Raw genomic sequence first — 14177 nt, forward strand, 5'->3', positions numbered from 1 at the left:
TGAGGGTAAGAGACTGTGAGCCACAGGCTCAATCAGTGGAACATGAATATTGTTTCCTTCCACTGAGGTGCATAAAGAAAGTAGAGGTGAAAATGACTGCCAATGCATCCAGGGGTAGCCTAAGTGTTTTGTTTTTTAGGGAGGGTTCTTTGCTTTTGAGTGATATGAAGCCCTTCACGGCAATAATATTACAGTTTAGAAGAACCAGTGTTGGTCTTAGAGAGATGTATGAGATCCTGAGATGTCTTGACACATTAACTGCTGAAAAGATGTCAACACATGGTGCCTTTCTAGATGAAAATCTCCTTGCCACCATGTGATCCATATCTCTCCATTCCCTGCTGATTCATGTTTCTGACAAGGTGTCTCTTAAAGGTTGCTATTGCATCTGCTTCTACCACTTCTGGCAATGCATTCCAGACACTTAGCACCCTCTGTGTAATAAAAAAACTTGCCTCTCATGTCTCCTTTATGCTTAACCCTTTTTACCTGAAACTAATGCCCCTAGTAATTGACATTCACGTTCTGGGAATATTCTATTCCGTCCATGTCTCTTATAATATTGTAAACTTCTATGAGGTCACTTCTCAGCTTCCAATATCCAAGTGAAAACAAAACAAGTTTGTCCAATCTCCCCTTACATCCTTCTGGTAGAATGGCAACCCGAACTGTACACAGTATTCCAAATAAACCCTTACGGAAGTTCTGTACAGCTGCAAAATGACTTGCAAATTTTTATACTCTGTGCCCTAACTGGTGAAGGCAAGCATGCTATATGCCTTCTTGGCCACCTGACCACTAGTGTTGCTATTTCCAGGGAACTGTGGACCTGAATACCTGCATCCCTCTGTATGTTGATTTTGCTGAGTGTTCTGCCATTTGCTGTATACTTGCCTCCTGTATTAGACCTTCCAAAATGCATCACCTCATTTGTCCAGATAAAATTCCATCTGCTATTTCTTTGCCCAAGTCTCCAGCCTGCCTATATTCTTCTGTACCCTCTGGCAATCGTCCTCACTATCTGCAGCTCCCTCAAACTTACTAGTCAGGCCACCTGCATTCTCCTCCAAATCATTTATAGTCATTTCTCCATATGCATGAAGGTAACCTTCGTGAATTTTGGCCACAGATGTTGGATTATCTTGTTACTTGCTTGTTGGCATGGATAGGCGAATTCGTGAATCATGGTCTCATGGATACAGAGGATTTTATGTAAATGTATTGCAAATAAGAGGTCCCAGCATCAATCCCTGCGGAACAGCACTGGTCACAGGCTCCAGTCAGAAAAATGACCTACCACCGCTACTCTCTCTTTTCTATGACCAAGTCAGTTCTGCATCCTTCTTACCAGTTCAGGACAGATCCCATGTAACTTCACCTTGTATATAGCCTGCTGTGCGGGACCTTATCAAAGGCCTTGCTAAAGTCCGTGTAGATAACATCCACCATCTGCCCTCATCAATCAGATTTGTCACTTCCTCAAAAAAAACTGTCAAGTTTATGAGATACCACCTTCCCTGCGTAAAGCCATGCTGCCTACCGCTGATAAGTGGATATTTTTCCAAATGTAAGTAAATCCTGTACTTAAAAAATCTTTTCCAATAATTTTCCCTAGCACTGACAAGGTTTACCAGCTTGTAATTTCTCAGATCATCCCTGTTGCCCTTCTTAAAGGAACAACATTGGCTATTCTCCAGTCCTCTCAGATCACTCCTATGACTAAAGATGAAACATAAACTTTCTACAAAGCCCCAGAAATTTCCTCCCTTGTCTCCCTCAGCATTCTGGGATAGATCCCATCAGGTCCTGGGGACATGTCTATCTGAATGCTTTTTAATATACACAACATCACCTCAGTTTTTATATCGACCTGCCCTAGAATATTAACATCCCTCTATTGAGACTCACCAACGACCATGTCCTTCACCTTTGTGAATATCGATAGGAGGTATTCATTAAGGACCTCACCCAACTTCTCTGGTTGTCTACATAAATTTCCCCCCTTTGTCCTTGTGTTGACTTACCCTTTCACTCGTTACTTTCGTTCTTTTTATACGTACAAAATGCCTTGGGATTTTCCATAATTCTGTTTGCCAAGGACATTTCATGGTCCCTTTTAGCCCTACTAACTCCTTGATTAAATTCTTTAAGGTGAGGAGAAATCTTTACTCCTGCAGGGTCTTTGGAATTCTCTTCCCCAGAGAGTGGCGGGGACAGCGTCATTTAATAGTTTTAAGGCAGAGGTAAATGGATTATTGACTAACAGTGGAGTTGAACATTGTTGTCGGTTGGATTGTGTGTGGAGTTGAAGCCACAATCAGCTCATCCCTTAGCATTATGGATAGTAGAGCAGATTCGAAGAGCTGAATAGCCTTTTAATTTGTAGGTTTATATGTATTGCGGTCTGTTGTACAGCCATACACTTTTCAAAATGCTGACGATGAATCCTTCTGCTCTTGCATGTTGAAACAGTTCATTGCTTCTATGTCAACAGTTTAATAAGTAATGTAAATGTCGAAATAAGTAATGTGAAAGTAATGCTGGTAATCCCAATAATGCAGTGTGAAATATCCCTAATAACCTGTTCTACGGGTTCTTTTCACAAAATAAATCCAGTGTCTGGTTGAGCAGAAGTAGTAATCCAATCTTTAAATTGTGATTGATTTAATAAGCACAGGAATAGGAGCCAAATAGTCTGGGTTACAGCACACATACTTCCATTCAAAGCGGTACAGCTCTAAGCATTAAATTGCATTTGGATATGTAGTTGTAATTACGGCATAAAATATCACTACAATATGATATTTTTGTACTTTATAAGGAAGCAACGTGAAATAAGATGATAATGAAGTTATCGAGCAGTGATTTGGCCCACAGTGTATGAGTATGTGACATAAGGAGATTGTGTCAAAGTAAAAGCAGTGATGTGGAGTAATGGGTAACTATATCTTTACACTAATAATAGCAAGATCCATAAGGCGCTGTCTCCTAGTGATACCAGATCACATACAACTGGGATCTGAGTCCTTGAGTTTCCAAAGATATCCTTTCTTGCTATCCCTTGTATAATTACAGTTATATTCAATTAGACTTGTAAAGTTCACTCATTTGAGTGTAGAACTTATCTTGCTATATGGTAGAAGTGGTGATGAGATCTACACAACCAGAGACAGATGCCAAGAAGTGCCAGTGACATTACAACACTATGGGTGAAGGACCAGAGCTCTCTGACCAAGGAAATTGATGGAAAAATTGAAACAGTGGCCCAGCAGCAGGTGCTGGAATTCAAGGCCCATTTAGGCTTCAAACCATGGAAATGCAAACCATACACAAAGCCAACAAAACACAGGAAACCCGTAGAAGGGAATGTGGAAAGATGAACATGAGAACATCCAGAAATAGACCAATTGACTCTGCAAGCCTGCTTCGCTAATCAATAGGATCGTAGCTGATCTGTTTGCCTTCTAAATCGCACATTCTCATCTATTCCAGGTAACCTTTGATTCCCTTGCCTAATTTGAAATTAACTACCCATGTCCTAAAAATACTCAATGACCCTGGCTTCACTGTCTTCTGATAGAGAGTTCCTCAGTCTCACAGCTGCCTCAGAAAATAGGCCCTCCTTATCTCTACCCTGATGGATTGGTCCCAGGTTTTAAAACTGTCCTCTAGTTCTGGACTCACCCACAAGGTAAAACATCCTTTCAGGGCCCACTTTCTTAAAACCATTCAGCATCTCATAAACTTCAATCAAACAACCTTTCGCTTTTTCCTATTCCAACAAAAACATGAGCAAAACATTACAGTGGATAGAAGGTCTTTACAGAGATGAAAAAGCAAGAAGACATACAAAATATTTGCCAGCAGAAAGTGCATGAAGACACAGTGCATGGTCAACGCCATTAAGGGACCCCAGTAATTGGAACTGTGCCCAACCAACATTATGGAAGATTGGATACCAAAAGAGACACCACTTCAGAGATGCATTAGAAGCGCAGAAAATTAAAAACAGAATAAATACATCTTCAAGTGTCTAAACTTATTGTCATTCTGGACTTTTTCAACTGTTCCCTTGCTAATCTATTTTCTTTGCCCTGCAGCAGCACTTTTTTTTTAACTAAACTTAAAGATATCTTGTGCCTAGGTCATCTGTACCTAAGATGTTGCTGAACGACGACATTACAAAATTTTCACTGCACTATTTTGAGTGCATGTGACAATAAAGGCTTTTGCATTCTATTCTAAAACATTAATAGATGCTGAGGAGCAGGATGAATTCTTCATTGGGGATATTTCAGGCCCACTGCAGGATTTTGGTCCTGTGATGTTTGCAGCAGCACAGAATGATTTCTGATGTGCAGAGATCATGGTTAATGGCCAGAAAATTAATTTTAAGTTGGATGCTAGGGCAGAAGAATTGATTTTTCTGGGTGTAACACCATGGTTGAGGCCACAAAATTCTTAGACTGTCTTCCATTCAACTTTGGGAATCACAAGGTATTAAAATCTGAAGGAGAGGGCAGATGCATACTGCACTTTGCAACAATGGGATGGAGATCGCTCAGACTTCGAATGTCATTCCTAGTCTTTGTTCACCCTCATTAAGTGGAGATGCTGATACGGCTTTGAATATTTGTTGTTTAGCAGCGACAGATGATACTGAAGTGGACTCAGTGTGTCAGGAATCACTTTCCGCTTCAAAATCTCCGTCCTCAGCACAGAAAAAGATAATGCACATCCTTCACCTCCCTCAAAAGCCAGGCTGCAAACGACAAGACAGAAAAGTGCCAAAGATGAGGATGATTGGCCTAAAGAGGCATTCCAGATCTTAATCTTCTTTGTCAACACAGAGACACTAAACTGGCCTTATGGAAATGTTAACTCTGTTTCTCTCCGCACAGATGTCAGCAAACATGCTGAGATTCTCTATGGATAGTATCCCATGACTATGACAGAAATCAATATATCCTTATAAGAATATACAAAGGAGGCCAAGGTGAAGATTGTGCATTTTGTGAAACACTTCAAACCTTGGAAAAAGCCCATCAAGAGGTCATTCAACAACTGCAAGCAGACAATGCCAAACTATCCCAACAAAATGGAATGCCTCTTCTAACTGGGATCATGCCCAAATTGACTGTTCCCAACTTGTTAACCTGCATAAATGACAGCTGGAATGTGAATTTGAGACTAATCATCAAGCCAGGAAATACTTGAGAACTTTTTCATGAAATAAGGAGCGGCCCAAACTTTTGAGCTTCAAAGGCTGAGGAATTCCCTGGAGAAACTCAAAGCTGAGCATCAACTGAGCTCAGACACATTAAAACAAATGATGTAGCTGTTGGTCTGTATCTGGCGAGGGGACCAGCAAGTGGGGGAAAAATACATTACTGACCTTTTCCTCACCATTCTGCCTGCTACAGATGAATCTATACATGACAACATTAGTAAGCGTGGCCTATGGAGATGAAATTCCAGCTATACATTGAGGGTTCTGTCCATCATGTTCTGTGGCACTATCAATGTGCTAAATGGCATAGATTTCAAGTAGATCTAGCAATCAAGACTTGGCATCCTTGAGGTGCTGTGACCCATTAGATGTTGTAGAATTGTACTCCAACATAGTCCGGCATAGCCCCCACTCTACCATTACCAGGGAATCACCATTGTTCAATGGAAGCGCAGGAGGCCAAAAGTAACACCAATTGGGAACCGAGTTCTGAAAAGGATAACTTATTTCCCAACAATACCTAATTTTTAAAAAAATGCTGAATTCCAGAGCTGACGTGAGAGAGTCATACCTGATGCAAAAGAAGATGGTTGTGCTTTCAGGAAGTCAGTCATCCCCACTTCAGGACATCATTGCAGTTCGTCAGCATAATGTCCACAGACTAAATATCTTGAGCTGTTTCACCACAGCCCTTCCCTTCATCATGACGTCAGAAATGGGGATGCTCACTGAAGATTATAGAATGTTCAACCCATTCGCAACTCATCAGATACTGAAACACTCCATGACCAAATGAAGCAAGTTCTGGACAACATTCGGGTTTAGGCTGCCAAGTACATAGAACATAGAACAAAGTAGCAAGTAACATTTGCATCATACAAGTGCCTGGCAATGACCATTTACAACAACAGACTCCAGCAATCACCCTTTTGATGTTCAATAACATTACCATCAAAGAATTTCCCACTATCAACATCCTGGGGGTTATTGAACCAGCCATAAAAATACTGAAGTGATAAGATAGGGTCAGAAGCTAGGAATACTGCAGTGATGAACTCACCTCCTGACATGCTAAAAGCCTGTCCCCTGTCTACATGATACAAGTCAGGCGAGCTACAGAACACCCCCCAGTTGCCTGGATGGGTACAGCTCCATAAACACTCAAGAAGCCTCTCACCATCCAGAACAAAACAGCCCGCTCGATTTGCACCACATCCAGAAATGTAAGACCACGGGACCAGGTGCAAGCTGTTCAGTCTGTTGAGCTTCCTCAACTATTCAGCATCATGGCTGAACAAACACTTCAGTGCCTTTTGAGCCACACTATTCCCATGACCATGTACACCATTAGTATTTAGAAATCTATCAACTCTTTCCTTTTAATATATTTGCAACTAAAAACTAAGCTTCCACAGCCCTCTGTAGTAGAAAATTCCAAATTTCAAAACCCTCTAAGTAAAATACTTTCTCTTCATCTCAGACCTAAGTGGCATCACCCCTTATTTTTAAATTACGCCTTCTAGTCCTAGATTCCCTGACCCAAGGAAACATCTTGCCTACAACTATCTTGTGCATCCCTTTAAGTAGTTAGTTAGGTTCAATGTGATCACCTATCTTTTTTAAAACTCTAGAGAATACAAGTCCTGCTGACTCAATCTCTCTCCATACGACAGTTCTGCTATCCTAGAAACATGTCCAGTGAACCTTTGTTGCACTCCTTGTTTGGCAGTTACATCCTTCCTGACGTAAGGTGTAGTGGTATTGTCGCTGGACTGTTAATCTAGAGATCCGAATAATGTTCCAGGGACCCAGGTTTGAATCTCGCCTTGGCAGATGGTAGAATTTGAATTCAATCAATATCTAGAATTAAGAATCTAATGATGACTGTGGATCCATTGTCGATCGTCAGAAAATCCATCTGGTTCACTAATGTCCTTTAGGGAAGACTGGCGTCCCTACCTGGCCTGGCCTACATGTGATTCCAGACCCACAGCAATGTGGTTGACTTTGAATTCCCCTCTGGGCAGTTAGGGATGGCAGTAAATGCTGCCAAATCAGCGACACCCTCATCCTGTGAATGAATAAAGGAAAAAAAAGAGACTAAAACTCTACATATATTCATCTAAAACTCCAAAAGTTCAATCCTTTCACTCCTGATGCACAGTAGCAACATTGTTTACAATCCACATGATGGACTGAGAAAAATACGTCAAGGCTCCTTAGACAGCACCTTCCAAACCCAGGGCCATTGCCACTAGAAAGACAAGGCCAGCAGAATGCATCACCTGTAAGCTGCCTTTAACCCATCCTGACCTGGATACATATCACCACCTCTTCAGTGTTGTTGCGTCAAAATCCTGGACCTCCCTCCCTTACAATATTGTGGGCTTACCTACACCGAATGGCCTGCAGTGTTTCAAGAAAGCAGCTCACCAGCACCTCTTCCAGAGCAAATAGGGGTGGCAACAAGTGCTACCCCAGCCAAAAAAAATGAGCTAGTAAAGGGTTCTGTTTGGGTTTTAAGTTATTTAAATATTTATTCCATTATTGGTGAACACGTTTGTTTGTTTTTAGAGAAAAAACCAGGTTCAGATATACTGGTAAAACTGCACTAAGTGCAGATACATCACAGTGACTTCAGCTGCCATGGGGCTCAAAATTCTGCAGCCTTTGATACTTCCTATACCTGTACTGCTCTTAGTCACATGCAGTGTTCATGAGTGTCCACATGCCACAGATGAACACTGTAAACGGGTGAGTTGTCCTTCTATAGCTTAAGCTTAAACTGAGATGGATACATTACATTTCACACAATGCGAACATAGTAGTTACTTGAATGGTGAAAATAGACAGGAATGAACAAGAGACATGACGAAAATGAATGGAGACTCTTGTTGGAGCCATTGTAGCAGTGGCAGATACGTCAGGCATAGTACTGAGTGAATTAATAAACATACTTAAGTGCCAAGAAATTATTTAAAATTTGACATGTTGGGGATCTGGGTGGCAGATGGTGAAGCTGGGTTAGAAGCCGATTATAGGATCTTCTTGAATTAATTTGACTTGGCATAGATTATTGATAGAAGATTGGGTGAAGTTTATGGAGCATAGCGAATAGGTAGCCAGCCGAGAGGACAAATTTGGAAGTGACAAAGTGATAATGGGAACTGCAGATGCTGGAGAATCCAAGATAAAAAAGTGTAGAGCTGGATGAACACAGGCCAAGTAGCATCTCAGGAGCACAAAAGCTGACGTTTCGGGCCTGGACCCTTCATCAGAGAGGCTCTCTGATGAAGGGTGTAGGCCCGAAACGTCAGCTTCTCTGATGAAGGGTCCAGGCCCGAAACGTCAGCTTTTGTGCTCCTGAGATGCTGCTTGGCCTGCTGTGTTCATCCAGCTCTACACTTTATTATTTTGGAAGTGACAAAACCAGGTTTCAACGGAAGATGGTCAGAAGTTAGGGACAGAGGAAAACGTTATGAGGATGATCTTTGTGATGGAGAAGTTGGGGTCTTAAACTCTCATAGGATTGAACAGGATGCAAATAGATGCAAATAGAATGGATATGTTGAAAAGTCCTCTTCCAATCCCAAAAAACCTTAGCCCTGTATTTCTGTGCTGATCAGTGATTTGTCTATATACAAAACCTACTGACCATTTTAAATCTACCCTTCATCCTATCCCCTCAGCCCTGTCAGCCTCACTCTCAAACCCTTACCTTCATTGCCCTTAATCACCATCTACTTTCTAAACAGAGCTCACAAGCCATATATTACCAAGTAGAGGAATTCGAATGGTCCTTAAACTTCCTTGGCTAAATGATAGCCTCTTCGATGCAATAAAACAAGATGGTTGCTGGAGATCTGAAACAAAAACTGACCTTTGCTGGAGCAGATCAGTATGTCTGGCAGCTTTAACATTTTGAGTCTAGTAACCCTTCTTCAAAATCAGCTGTCCAGAAAGGTCACTAGACTTGAAATGTTAACACTGTTTCCTCTTACTAATGCTGCAAGACCTGATGAGTTTCTCCATGAATGTCTGTTTTTATTTATTTCAGACCTGCACTTGAAAGCATCTTCAAAGCATCTGTGTAAACAATGTCAAATATGTGTGAAATGTTTAAGCATGCTGCCAAGAGCCTGTAAAATCCCCAGAGTAAACAAACAGACTTCAGAATTCCAATCTCAAGAGATGTCTAGATTGAATATGTAAAGTGAGTTGGAAAAGATTAAGTATTTGTATTTGATTATCGTACAAGGCTACCTTTTTAGTAATGTGAAATGTATGCCACCTTTTTATGCATTAACTTTCTAAACTCACCTGAAGACTTTCCTGCATTTGCAATATTGGATTTTTTAAGTTGGGTGATTGCTAACTCACAGAAAGAACAAACTGGCCAACACAATGTTCAATTTTCCAATCACAGCACTGTCATAACTCGCCCTGCTCGCAGGAAAATGGACATAGATGGGAATGGAAATGAGATCTGTAGCCACTGCACTTAAGTAATCAATTCCTTCTGAGTCCTGCCTCAATTCGGGACATTTGGGACCATGAAAATCTGGCTCCAGATCTTCAGGCTTCCCAACCCATATGGTTGAAAGCATTTGTGAAATAATCAAGATTGGCTATAATACCAACACATACTGTAGAGGAGCCGAGACAGGATAGAGCTTAGTATCATCTGAATACATGTGAGACTAATTCTTTTGGTTCTACTGCTAAGGAGAACAAAAGGACAAGGTGAGCTGAAGGAGAGGCTAGGACTATGGGAGTACAGAAACCGTACAGTGGGGAAGAGTTACACATAATATTCTCTAAGACAATCACCATAGTGCTTTATCCATCTTCATGCCTCTGGACGTGTGCAGCTTAAATAGTTAGTTACACATCTTCTAATGCCTCCTCTCTGTTGTTTTGCTCATTGGGGTTGTCTTAATTTGGTTCCATTCCTACTTATTCAATTGTTGCTAAAGTACCTTCAGTGTTATTACCCCAGGATTTAATCAAGCACCTAATTTTGTCTCCTCTTTGTCACTGGTACAATGTAGCTTGATGGCATTATCTGCAGACATGGAATCAGCTTCCAAATTTACATTAATAACACCTAGCCTCATCTTATCTACATTTCATCTCACTGCAGCTCTGCTGGCTGGGGTAAGGGCCAACCTTCATTCAGCTGAAAACTGGGATAAGTGAAGTCTTTGCCTTCAAACATTACCACAATCTTTACACTATTGTCATTAATTCCTCTCTTGTCACAAAGCATTGTCTCAGACTGAACAAATTTTGCACAGTCATTGTAGTCTATTTGACTAAGAGCTGAACTTTCAATCCCCTGTCTTCTCTGTCACAAATTATGCCTATTTTCACCTCTGTTATATTGCCTGCTTCTACTCCTGCCTTAGCCGCCCTTCTGCTGAAACACTTATCTAAGTATAGAATCTGATGAACAGTCATGAATCTGTATTGTTACATATGACATATTTATTCAGACAGTTGAAATACTTTCAGGCACATTTACCTTTGAAATATATACAGAAATGTCTTTTGGTGTGCTACTTTGTCATTCAAAGTTGTTTTTGCTCAATCCTTTTTTGATCACTTTTGCTGTGATTTTACACTATGGTTTCATATGCGGGTGGCACTGCAGCTCAGCAGTTAACACTGCTGCCTCACAGTGCCAGGGATCCTCAGGTGACTGTGTGGAGTTCCTCTGGGTGCTCTGGTTTCCTCCCACAGTCCAAAGCTGTGCAGGTTAGGTGGATTGGTCATGCTAAATTACCCATAGTGTCCAGCGATGTGCAGGCTAGGTGGGTTAGCCACTGGAAATAGAGGGTTACAGGGATAAGATGGGTTTGGGGGTGAGTCTGGGTGGGATGCTCTTTGGAGGGTTGATGTGGACTCATTGGGCCGAAAGACCTGTTTCCACACTGTAGGGACTTTGTGAAAAAAGGCATCTCTACTTCTCATAAGAAAATGTGAGAATATATGTAGGATCCACATGACCGAAGGGGATGATATACTTAAGTACTGCTTAAACCGGATGTTTATATTTCTTCTGTGTTATATATGTGTGCACCTGTTTGTTGGTCACTTTAGGATACTTGACAAACCATTGTACTTTAATAACCTGCTGGTATGTTACAGAAATTGCTTTGTTTGTCTGAGTTAATTGTTGATGCGTGATTCAAATATGACTTGTGATTATTTGTTATTCATCTCTTTCCGTGCCTTTAGGAAGAGTGTGATTTTGCTGCGCCCTTGTGTTGACCTTCAAAGTGATATGAGCGTGGAAATGATTAATTTTAAGAATCAGTAGCATTAACATTAAAGGGAATTGCTCAATACTTAAACCATTCCTGTTTCAACTGTGACTAAAATAAAACTATGATTCAAGTTGTCGGTTTGGCAACTTACTAAATTAAAGAAAAATTTTGCTTTATAGCCAAGGTCACAGGCGGAAAGAATTCTATAAATGAAACATTCATACTTACTGCTTTTCCAGTGGAATTTGCAACGCAGTAAGCCCACCATCTGTCAATGAATGTATGAAGGACAGCTGATCCTAGCTACACTCCTGCCAATGCTATGATCGTATCAAAGAATTATCTATTTAATGCATCTGATTAAGAGTTTCCATCTCATGCTGAGGTTGTCAGTGCTCTGGAATCAGTCCCATTTATTCTGCAGGGCAAAGTTTGTAGCCCTTGCTTAGACAAAGACCTCCAAATGTGCAGCTGTTCTGGCTGCTAACTTTCCCAATCAATGGCAGAATGGCTTTTACAAAAACTTTCTACTTCTGGCCAGGTCTATCAGAAAAAATTGACATTGACTACTGAGGTTGATGGTCCTCTAAATATAGCAGCGCATCATTTGAAATCAGAATATGTAACGTGAAGCAAGTCTCAACTGAAGACTAAGTGATCATGAATCAGGAAGCATGTTTGAATGTGATCATTTGCGCATGCAGGCATATTGAGAACAAATGCGACTTCCTAAAATCTTACGGTATAAATAAAAATATTCAAATATTACCACGTATTTTCAGGATCGTTCCCAGTCCCTCCATTTCAACTGACATGCTCCCCATCTTTCTGTTCATTCTCTGGAGCCTGGGTGTCCAATCTGCCAAGTTGATATCTTTGCCTCTCGGCCATGGTGACTCACTTTGGGCACAGAAGAAGGGAAGTTTCAACAGTGATTTGGGCCCAAGAGTAATGACATAATTGCAGAAACATTGAGAAATATTAACATATGGATGAGTTTAAAAGTATGCAATGGAGAATGAGAGCAAGATCCTTACCAACTGCCAAACCTCCATTTTAAAAATACCTTCCAAACCTGTGAGCTGTATTGCATCAGGCTGTAAGGCATCAGATGCTACTCGCCATCTTGCCTTGGAACAATTCCTTTGCTGTTGCTGAGCTGAAATTCTGGAACTCCCTTCTGGATTAGCCTCCATCTGCTTGACTGTTCTTCCAGTACACTTACCACTAAGTGCAAGGCAGGATTTTGGTGGACCACTGTCCATTTGTCTGGAAGAATGCAACTCCATCAACACCCAAGAAACTTGACACCATTCAGATAAAGCAGCTTGAGATAATGGGAACTGCAGATGCTGGAGAATCCAAGATAACAAAGTGTGGAGCTGATGAACACAGCAGGCCAAGCAGCATCTCAGGAGCACAAAAGCTGACGCTTCGGGCCTAGACCCTTCATCAGAGAGGGGGATGGGGTGAGGGTTCTGGAATAAATAGGGAGAGAGGGGGAGGTGGAACGAAGATGGAGAGAAAAGAAGATAGGTGGAGAGAGTATAGGTGGGGAGGTAGGGAGGGGATAGGTCAGGCCAGGGAAGACGGACAGGTCAAGGAGGTGGGATGAGGTTAGTAGGTAGATGGGGGTGCAGCTTGGGGTGGGAGGAAGGGATGGGTGAGAGGAAGAACAGGTTAGGGAGGCGGAGACAGGTTGGACTGGTTTTGGGATGCAGTGGGTGGAGGGGAAGAGCTGGGCTGGTTGTGTGGTGCAGTGGGGGGAGGGGACGAACTGGGCTGGTTTAGGGATGCAGTTGGGGAAGGGGAGATTTTGAAACTGGTGAAGTCCACATTGATACCATATGGCTGCAGGGTTCCCAGGCGGAATATGAGTTGCTGTTCCTGCAACCTTCGGGTGGCATCATTGTGGCACTGCAGGAGGCCCATGATGGACATGTCATCTAAAGAATGGGAGGGGGAGTGGAAATGGTTTGCGACTGGGAGGTGCAGTAGTTGGTTGTGAACTGAGCGGAGGTGTTCTGCAAAGCGGTCTCCAAGCCTCCGCTTGGTTTCCCCAATGTAGAGGAAGCCACACCGGGTACAGTGGATGCAGTATACCACATTAAGCAGAGGTTCACCTGCACATCTGCCAATGTGGAATGTCATCTTGGGGCCTGGGATGGGGGTGAGGGGGGAGGTGTGGGGGCAAGTGTAGCATTTCCTGCGGTTGCAGGGGAAGGTGCCGGGTGTGGTGGGGTTGGAGGGCAGTGTGGAGCGAACAAGGGAGTCACGGAGAGAGTGGTCTCTCCGGAAAGCCGACAGGGGTGGGGATGGGAAAATGTCTTGGGTGGTGGGGTCGGATTGTAGATGGCGGAAGTGTCGGAGGATGATGCGTCGTGTCCGGAGGTTGGTGGGGTGGTGTGTGAGAACGAGGGGGATCCTCTTTGGGCGGTTGTGGCGGGGGCGGGGTGTGAGGGACGTGTTGCGGGAAATACGGGAGACGCGGTCAAGGGCGTTCTCGATCACTGTGGGGGGAAAGTTGCGGTCCTTGAAGAACTTGGACATCTGGGATGTGCGGGAGTGGAATGTCTTGTCGTGGGAGCAGATGCGGCGGAGGCGGAGGAATTGGGAATAGGGGATGGAATTTTTGCAGGAGGGTGGGTGGGAGGAGGTGTATTCTAGGTAGCTGTGGG

At 42.5% G+C, this 14177-nt stretch overlaps 1 protein-coding gene across 7 annotated transcripts in view; it reads left to right on the forward strand.

Annotated features, from left to right (window-relative positions):
* The window catches only part of LOC125453689 (microtubule-associated tumor suppressor candidate 2-like), a 403189-nt gene that overhangs the window by 37070 nt on the left and 351942 nt on the right, over positions 1-14177 (forward strand). The window lies entirely within an intron of this gene.

This window comes from Stegostoma tigrinum, chromosome 6 (genome assembly GCF_030684315.1).
Source record: "Stegostoma tigrinum isolate sSteTig4 chromosome 6, sSteTig4.hap1, whole genome shotgun sequence".
Taxonomy (NCBI): domain Eukaryota; kingdom Metazoa; phylum Chordata; class Chondrichthyes; order Orectolobiformes; family Stegostomatidae; genus Stegostoma; species Stegostoma tigrinum.